This window comes from Bos taurus, chromosome 11 (genome assembly GCF_002263795.3).
Source record: "Bos taurus isolate L1 Dominette 01449 registration number 42190680 breed Hereford chromosome 11, ARS-UCD2.0, whole genome shotgun sequence".
Classification (NCBI taxonomy): Eukaryota; Metazoa; Chordata; class Mammalia; order Artiodactyla; family Bovidae; genus Bos; species Bos taurus.
Genome location: NC_037338.1, coordinates 47,109,942 through 47,119,676, shown reverse-complemented (window position 1 = coordinate 47,119,676; position 9,735 = coordinate 47,109,942). Strand labels below are relative to the sequence as shown.

The window sequence follows — 9,735 nt, the reverse complement described above, 5'->3', positions numbered from 1 at the left end:
GAACTGAACTGAACCTTCATAATGAATGTTAAAGTGGATGATAGGATACTGTTAATTGCATGCATTATATTGTTTATCACATCTCTAGAACTTATTCCTCTTTCAGAGTGAAACTTTACACACATTACTGGGAAGAGTTTTGTCCCAAGTTGATCACATACACAGCTGAGAAGCAGAGTGAAGGCACATCATCTGAGACACACCTGGTGTAGTTTGCATTCATCTAAGATGAATCTACAGTTTATCACATCTTCAGTCTTGGCCTAGGACAGTGTTAACTACGGGGCTTTCTGTCACAGTTTCAGCAGTTCAGTTCAGTCACTCAGTTTTGTCCAACTCTTTGCGATCCCATGAATCGCAGCACACCAGGCGTCCCTGTCCATCACCAACTCCCGGCGTTCACTCAAACTCATGGCCATCGAGTCGGTGATGCCATCCAGCCATCTCATCCTCTGTCGTCCCCTTCTCCTCCTGCCTACAATCCCTCCCAACATCAGAGTCTTTTCCAATGAGTCAACTCTTCGCATGAGGTGGCCAAAGTATTGGAGTTTCAGCTTCAGCATCAGTCCTTCCAATGAACACCCAGGACTGGTCTCCTTTAGGATGGACTGGTTGGATCTCCTTGCAGTCCAAGGGACTCTCAAGAGTCTTCTCCAGCACCAGAGTGCAAAAGCATCAATTCTTCTGTGCTCAGCTTTCTTTATAGTCCAACTCTCACATCCATACATGACCACTGGAAAAACCATAGCCTTGACTAGATGGACCTTTGTTGGCAAAGTGATGTCTCTGCTTTTTAATATGCTGTCTAGGTTGGTCATAGCTTTTCTTCCAAGGAGTAAGTGTCTTTTAATTTCATGGCTGCAATCACCATCTGCAGTGATTTTGGAGCCCCCCAAAATAAAGTCTGACACTGTTTCCACTGTTTCCCCGTCTATTTGCCATGAAGTGATGGGACCAGATGCCATGATCTTCGTTTTCTGAATGTTGAGTTTTAAGCCAACTTTTTCACTCTCCTCTTTTACTTTAATCAAAGGCTCTTTAGTTCTTCACTTTCTGCCATAAGCGTGGTGCTGCATATCTGAGGTTACTGATATTTCTCCTGGTTATCTTGATTCCAGCTTGTGCTTCATCCAGCCTGGCATTTGCCTGATGTACTCTGCATATAAGTTAAATAAACAGGGTGACAATATACAGCCTTGACATACTCCTTTACCTATTTGGAACCAGTCTGTTGTTCCATGTCCAGTTATAACTGTTGCTTCTTGACCTACATACAGATTTCTCAGGAGGCAGGTCAGGGGGTCTGATATTCCCATTTCTTTAAGAATTTTCCACAGTTTGTTTTGATCCACATGGTCAAATTTTGGACTATCACAAATAATGCTATGGGTATCATTGTGCATTTCTTTCAGGGCACAGCTGTATATGCTTCTAAGTGGAAAGGCTGAACCACAGAGGATGTCAATGTTCAGAGTCAGTTCTCCAAATTGTTTTATCACCCTGTATTCCCAAACACAATGTGCAAGCATTCTAGTTGCTTCATTCCCTTCACTCTACTTAGTGTTGTTAGTCTTTTCAGTTTTAGTCATCCTACAAATGACTACAGTTTTAGTCTACCTACATTTGGTGGTAATATTTGTGATTCTCATTTGTAGTTCTCTGATGACTACTGATGTTCAGCACTTTTTTGTATCCATTTTGGCCACTTGCATGTGATTTACTAGGTTCTGCCTCTTGAAAAGAGGCTCATTCTACTCCACTCTGCAAGTTCACCTTTCTCACTAGAAACTTTCAACATATGCACTGGTCTCTCTCCAAATACTCTCCTCTGTTCCACTGGACAATTTGCATGAACTTTCACCTCTACTACACCCCCAGTATCCAGAAATGAAAGTCTTTAATCGAGTTCTTTAACTTTACAGAGTTGTTCTAAGCCCTTGATATTTCCACATAAAATTTAGACTCAGCTTAAAACTGTCTGTTTAAAAAATAGTTGGAATTTTGTTTTGGATTATATTTAACAAATGTATCAATTTGCAAATAATTGGCATCTTGAAAATACTGTGACTTTCAATCCTTGAATAGATTCCTGTCTTCCATTTACTTACATTTTCTTTGAATAATATTCTGGAACTTTCAGTATATTTCCTTAAATATTCAGTGAATATCCACCACTGTAAGTGAAGTGTTTTATCACAATTTTTCAGAATTTGTACCAGTTATATAGAAATTAAATTTATTTTTGTGGACTGACTTTGAATGTGGGGCTTCTCCAGCTCGGTGGTAAAGAATCTGCCTGGTGGGCTACAGTCCATAGGGTCGTAAGAATTGGACACAACTTAGCAACTAAACCATCACCACAGACTTGGAATACTTTTGATTTCCTAATTCTTTTATTAATTGTAGCAGTTTCTCTGTAGCTTACTTTGAATTTTCTCTGCACACTGTCTTGCCTGTGAGTTATGCTACTTTTACCTCTCCCTGTCCATTCTTTCTTTGTTCTCACTTGTGGTTGCTGCTCTCTGCACATGCCAGGGACTTGAGAAGCATCCACTCGTGAGGGTCTGATCTTATGCTGTTCTTGATGACGTTGTACCTGACTCAGGCAGTGCATCTTGTCTGAAGAAAAATCAAGGAATCTGAGTCCAAACCCTGTCAATAAGTAAATATTCAGAACTTAAGGATTGCCAAATAGAAGTAGAGATGTGAAAACTGAGCAGTCACCATAGCACTGCCTATAAGGGAAGCAGCTGGTATGTCAAATAAACACTGGAAGGTCTCACAGAGGTTTTTGTATCATGTTGAATCACTGGATTCCCGCTATTATGCTAGCACTAGGAATGAACTGCAGCATCTTCAGGCTCCAGGCTGCTGATGGTGAGAGTAAAGTCTGTCCCTGACCCAACTGTCACCGAACCGGGCTGGGATGCCAGAGGCCCTGCTGGAGGCAGCATAGATGAAGAATCTGGGGGCCTTCCCAGGCTTCTGCTGGTACCAGTCTTAAGTAGCTACTAATACTTTGACTGGCCCTGCAGGTGAGGGTGGCTATTTCCCCTGGAGTCAAAGACAGGGAGGCTGGAGACTGCGTTAACATAATTTCTCCCATGGTATCTGAAATTGGGAAAACAAAACAGAGAAGTCACCTTAGAATCTAGATCATATCTAATGTCCCTCATTAGACTCAGGATCATTGATCTACATGTGTGTGTGCTCAGTTGTTTCAGTTGTGTCCAACTCTTTGTGACACTATGGACTGTAACCCATCAGAGATCAGATCAGATCAGTCGTTCAGTCGTGTCCGACTCTTTGCGACCCCATGAATCGCAGCACGCCAGGCCTCCCTGTCCATCACCAACTCCCGGAGTTCACTCAGACTCATGTCCATCGAGTCAGTGATGCCATCCAGCCATCTCATCCTCTGTCGTCCCCTTCTCCTTCTGCCCCCAATCCCTCCAAGCATCAGAGTCTTTTCCAATGAGTCAACTCTTTGCATGAGGTGGGCCAAAGTACTGGAGTCATCAAGCTCCCCTATATATGGGATTCTCCAGGTAAGAATACTGGAGTGGGTTGCCATTTCCTCCTCCAGGGGATCTTCCTAACCCAGGGATCAAACCTCAATCTCCTGCACTGCAGGTGGATTCTTTACTACCGAGCCACCGGGGAAGCCCCTCATTGATCTACATCAAACTTTAATTCTTGTACTTGTGCAGGAAAGCTCCCAGGAGGATTAAACAACATGGACAAAGTTTTCAGGGACCTTCAGAATTGTCTTGAGTTCCTCTCACCTGAGAACCACAGTAACAGGAGGAAGAGAAGCTGAGCTGGGGCTTCCATGATCTAATCAGATGCAGATCATCTCAGAGCACTGACTCAGGCATAGATATGGGGTCTGGGCAACAGGGTGAGAGGAAAATGCAAGGCAGCTGGAATGGGCAGCTGGGTTTCCAAATGCAGAAAACATGTGGCTCCTCTTCTCTATACTTGAGCAGTCCACCCCCAAGTGGTCATGTCAGAGGAAGATATCAGCCTGAAGAAAGAATTTTTCTCCTGTGGTCACATAGAAATTTCTGTATGTGGTCACATACAGATTTCATTCCTGAATTCTCCTGTCTCACCTATTCCCTAGACTCAGCCCGATGGTATTTGGCATAATCCTACTGGAAATAGAATAGAAGCCAGTGCCCCATTTCTATCTTTCTACCCCAATGTGCCTAGAAGTCTCCTTTGGTCCATGGTCAGATCATGTTGAAATGAAACTTGATCATAGTTTTATATTTCAGGTTTATCTTTTATCTGATGCTTAGCAATCATCCTTAAGGACTCAGAAGCCATCATGGTTAAAATCAGTGAAAAGTGACATCCACTTAGGCCCAGCACACCGGGTAAAGGGATGATGAGCAGGTCTTTCACATTCTCATCAATACAAATAACCAGTAATTATGGGATGTGATGGATGCATTTACTAAATTCACGGTGGTCATTGTTTTCAAATACATATGTGTTTAAAATCACCACATTGTAGAACCTAAACTTATCCACAACATTATATGTCATGTTATCTCAACAAACCCAGAAAAAAATCATCTGAAGAAAAATCAGTAGTCATTCATGATACAACCAACAAACAAGGAACAATGAAAAATTCCATTAATCTGATAAAGTTTCTACAATGATCCTACAGCAAACATTACACTCAGTGATAAAATATTGAAAACTTAACCCTCCAGACTGGACAAAAGAGAGGGCTATTTACTCTCACCTGTGCTGTGTGCTCTGTCGTGTCTGACTCTTTCACGATCCACGGACTGTAGCCCGCCAGGCTCCTCTGTCCATGGCACTTCCCAGGCAATAATACTGGAGAGGGTTGCCATTTCCTCCTCCAGGGCATCTTCACAACCCAGGGATTACTGCATCTCCTGCATTGGCAGGCAGATTCTTTACCACTGAGCCACCTGGAAGGCCCTTACTCTCACCACTTACGTTCAAAATTATACCTGAATTTTCCTAGCAGATAAAATAAGGTAGACAGCAAAATAAAAGGCACAAGTTTGGAAAGAAAGAAGACAACTATCTTATGATAACAAAATATGGACATAAATTGTTAGTGAATATAAAATAGATCACTATAAATGACAATGTAGCCAAGTATCTGGATTCAGTGTCAATATATATATATATATTTATTCTGGATTAAAGAATATTTAAGTAAGTGGAAATGTTTCCATGTTCATAGAGAAACTCAATATAATTTTCTTTTCCAAAAAATTGGTGTATAGAAACAGAGCAATTCAATTAAAATAACCAAGGATTAGTTTAAAAGTTAACTCTAGAATTGTATGTGGAAAGTCAAGTGACTTATAATACTCAAAAGAATCTAAAAGAAGAAAATAAAGTAAAAAATTAATACAACTAGATTTACAGACTTATAATATCTATAGTAAGTGACACAATGTTTACAATGGCCTATTCATAAATGGGAAGCTGCTCACTTGTGTCTGACTCTTTACGATCCCATGGAATCTAGCTTACCAGGCTTCTCCATCCATGGAATTTTCCAGACAAGCATACCAGGGTGAATTGCCATTTCCTTCTCCAGAGGATCTTCCTGACCCAGGGATAGAATCCAGGTCTCCTGCATCACAGGCAGACGCTTTACCATCTGAGCCACTAGGGAAGCATAATTGTCAAATTTCGAAAATAACAAAAATATCCTTTAGTAGGCTTATGAATAAACTGTGGTATATAAAGACCATGAAATATTACTTGGCACTAAAAAGTAATGGTTTAACAGCCATGAAAAGACATGGAGAAAACTTAAATTCATATTACTATGCAAAGGAAGCCATCTGAAAAGACTATGTATTGGATGATTTCATATACATGACATTCTGGAAAAGGCAAAACTATGGAGACAGTGAAAAGATCTGTGATTATCAGAAGCTGTTCAGAAAGATAACAGGTGGAGAATGGAGGAACTTGAGGGCAGTGAAACTAGTCTGATGATATCATGATGATAGACACATGTCATTATACATTTGTCCAAAATCATAGAATATACGACCCCAACAGTGAACCATAAACTATGAAATTTGGGTGACAATGATATGCCAATGTACATTCATCAATATTATGAAATGTACCACTGCGGGTGGGTGGGGGAGGACTGAATGGATAAAATCAGAGATGTTGTGCATGTGTGGAGCAGGGTATTTATGGGAAATGTTTGTACATTTGCTAATTTTTATAGGCACCATTAAGGCTCTATATTGTCACCCTGCTTATTTAGCTTATATGCAGAGTACATCATGAGAAATGCTGGGCTGGATGAAACACAAGCTGGAATCAAGATTGCTGGGAGAAATATCAATAACCTCAGATATGCAGATGACACCGCCCTTATGGCAGAAAGTGAAGAAGAGCTAAACAGCCTCTTGATGAAGGTGAAAGAGGAGAGTGAAAAAGTTGGCTTAAAGCTCAACATTCAGAAAACTAAGATCATGGCATCTGGTGTTATCACTTCCTGGGAAATAGATGGGGAAACAGTGGCTGACATTATTATTGGGGGCTCCAAAAATCACTGCAGATGGTGACTGAAGCCATGAAATTAAAAGACACTTACTTTTGGAAGGAAAGTTATGACCGACCTAGACAGCATATTAAAAACAGAGACATTACTTTGCCAACAAAGGTCCATCTAGTCAAGGCTATGGGTTTTGCAGTAGTCATATATGGATGTGAGAGTTGGACTATAAAGAAAGCTGAGTGCCGAAGAATTGATGCTTTTGAACTGTGGTGTTGGAGAAGACTCTTTGAAAGTCCCTTGGACTGCAAGGAGATCCAACCAGTCAATCCTAAAATAAATATTCTTGGAAGGACTGATGTTGAAGCTGAAACTCCAATACTTTGGCCACCTGATGCGAAGAACTGACTCATTAGAGAAACCCTGATGCTGGGAAAGATTGAAGGCGGGAGGAGAAGGGGACGACAGAGGATTAGATGGTTGGATGGCATCACCGACTCAATGGACATGAGTTTAAGTAAACTCTGGGAATTAGTGATGGACAGGGAGGCCTGGAGTGCTGCAGTCCATGGGGTTGCAAAGAGTTGGACATGACTGAGTGAGTGAACTGAACTGAACTGATTGGAACCTAAAATATCTCTTAGAAATAATGTTTACCAAAAAAATTCTTTCTTGGACTATCTAGGGTAACTTCACCCCATAGGTATGAACCCTGATGCCACATCTCACAAAAAGCAGGTGTAACCATCTCTGACTTTAAGTCAACAGAGACTTTTTCAAGTGTCTACTGCTGGGGCTGAGAGAGAGAGAGATTTAGGGTGCTGAGGAGGTTTCCCAGCCCTGCTACAAAAATCTTCCATTGATCTTCAAACCTGGGTGCATTTGAGAAATGTTTTCAGCAGATGGAGGTACCCAGAGCAACTAGGGCAGCCCAGCCTCACAGTCTGCTCCCCTGGGTGGTTTATGTTCTGGTCTGTAACACTGTGGGAGGTGTACTATTATACTGCTGACAGTAATAATTTGCAGCATCGTCAGACTCCAGCCTGCTGATGGTGAGGGTGTAATCTGTCCCACATCCACTGCCACTGAACCGGGATGGGACCCCTGTGTGCAATCTGGATTCGTGATAGATCAGGAGCTTAGGAGCTTTCCCTGGTTTCTGTTGATACCAGGCTAAGTAGTTGCTAACGCTCTGGCCCGGCAAGTGATGGAGATTCTGTCTCCTAGAGATGCAGACAGGGAGGATGGAGACTGGGTCATCTGGAGGTCACACCTGGCACCTGAGATTGGAAACATAAAAACACATGTCCACAGGATTAATCAGGTTACAAGAGGACTTCCCTGAAGTGCCAGGCAGTACTGACTACACTGGGCTGAACAAACCCCCAGTGTTCTTCCTCCTTACCTGGGAGCCAGAGCAGCAGGAGACCGAGGAGTTCCCCAGGGGTCTCATGTTCACTCTGCGTCCTGTCCGGGACTGACCTGCATAGGCTGTGACCAGACTATGAGGAAGTGTCTAGAGCAGTGGGCTGAGCTCTGGGAACATGTAATCAGCAGGGGTGGGGCGGGGGGGCTGGGCGAGCCTGCAGGGCTGGCTGAGCTCAGTAACGGCTCAGAGACAGGAAGTCCCTGGGTCCGGGGCCGGCAGGACAGCACACACTTGCCTCAGAGAATTACTCCTCCCTTGGGATCACATGACACAGTCAGTCCACTGTCCTGTGAGTGCAGGGTTCTTTTGACTTCTTCAAGATCCGTGACATGCTTTTCTTGCTCTCTCTCCTTCTAAGACAGGGTCAGTCAAGAAGGACACTCAAAAGAATTATACAGGTTCCTTTTATTTGGTGCCAGTGGATATTACTGTGGCCACAGAGGCTTCTGCTTTGTTTGGCTTCCCTGATATTCTTGGTGAGAGAAATTGTCATCACAACCAGTCAGAGACGCAATGAGGTAGAAGAACAATAAAACGTGTGTGTCATGACTGGTCAGAAGCCTCCAGATACTGAGCATCTCCATCACACCCTGTCGTCTCCAGCTGAGCCCTGTGGCCTCCATACTGTGTGCTCTGTCCCAACACGTCCTTCATCCCAGAGACAAGAAAAGCTTTTCTTTTTTCCCTAGAAAAGTATAAAATGTTAAAGCCAAAGTTTATAGAAGTATATATTGAGCTACACTAGAAACACAGGTTGAACACATTAAAAATGGCCTGCTAAAACTGGGTTTGGGACATATATGTGTGTGTGTGGTTGTGTGTGTGTGTGTATAATCAAGGGCATTTATCCTTATCACTAACCTTGTGTTTTTGTGGTTTCATGCTTCAGGAAACATGGGGAATTAAAAGACGACTATCCTTGATTGAAAGATGGCTTGCATTTCTGGCAATTAACGACTCTAGAACTGGGTCATTTGTAGTGTTTTGGATGAACATAGAATCTGTCATAAAGAGTGAGTTATCAAGTCAGAGAAAAAAATATTGTATATTAACACATATATGTGGAATCTAGAAAATGGTACTGATGAATCTATTTGCAGGGCAGGAATAGAGACGCAGATGTAGAAAATGGACTTGTGACACAGCAGGGAAAGGACTGGGTGGGACAAATTAAGAGAATGGCACCGACAAATACAAAACCATGTGAAGTAGATAGCTAGTGGGAAGCCGCTGAACTGCACAGGGAGCGCAGCTCAGTGCTCTGTGATGACTTAGAGGGGTGGGATGGGGCTGGGGTTGGGAGAGAAGCTCGAGAAGGAGGCATTGTGTGTATACTTACACCTGATTCATGTTGTTGTACAGCAGAAATGAATACAATATTGTAAAGCAATTATACTCCAATTAAAATAGAAATTTAAAAAGTCCCATCTTTGTTAATCACATTGATTTCACTTCAGAACTCTCAAGTGGTATTCAGAGAACCAAAACCCTGTCTTCAGCAAGTTGCACATGAAGCCGTGTGACTAGGAGACACCAGTGTCCTTGCCTCTTGCAGAAGTTTTTGCTGTGTGCTGTTATACTATGCAATCACCTCCTTCTATTAGTCAGATTTTCTGACTAGAATCCCCACTTGCTATCTGGGTGATCTTACATTTCATAACCTCTTCCTGCCTCTTGGGTTTTCAGCTGGAAGATGGGAATAAAATACACTTTTTGTACCAAGACTTAGCTTGATTTCATGGCACATAATAAGCATTCAATATTGCAGCCATTCTTAACTTTGTTG

General features: G+C 42.3%; 1 long non-coding RNA gene across 1 annotated transcript; it reads right to left on the bottom strand.

Moving 5' to 3' along the window:
* Positions 1-755: 755 nt before the first annotated feature.
* LOC112448875 (uncharacterized) lies at positions 756-8,264 on the bottom strand. The gene is made up of 5 exons (XR_003037341.2): positions 7,926-8,264; positions 5,530-7,800; positions 4,760-4,916; positions 3,786-4,027; positions 756-3,111 (listed from the first exon to the last, which is right to left on the bottom strand). It is a non-coding gene; the product is annotated as an uncharacterized lncRNA (long non-coding RNA).
* Positions 8,265-9,735: the final 1,471 nt, after the last annotated feature.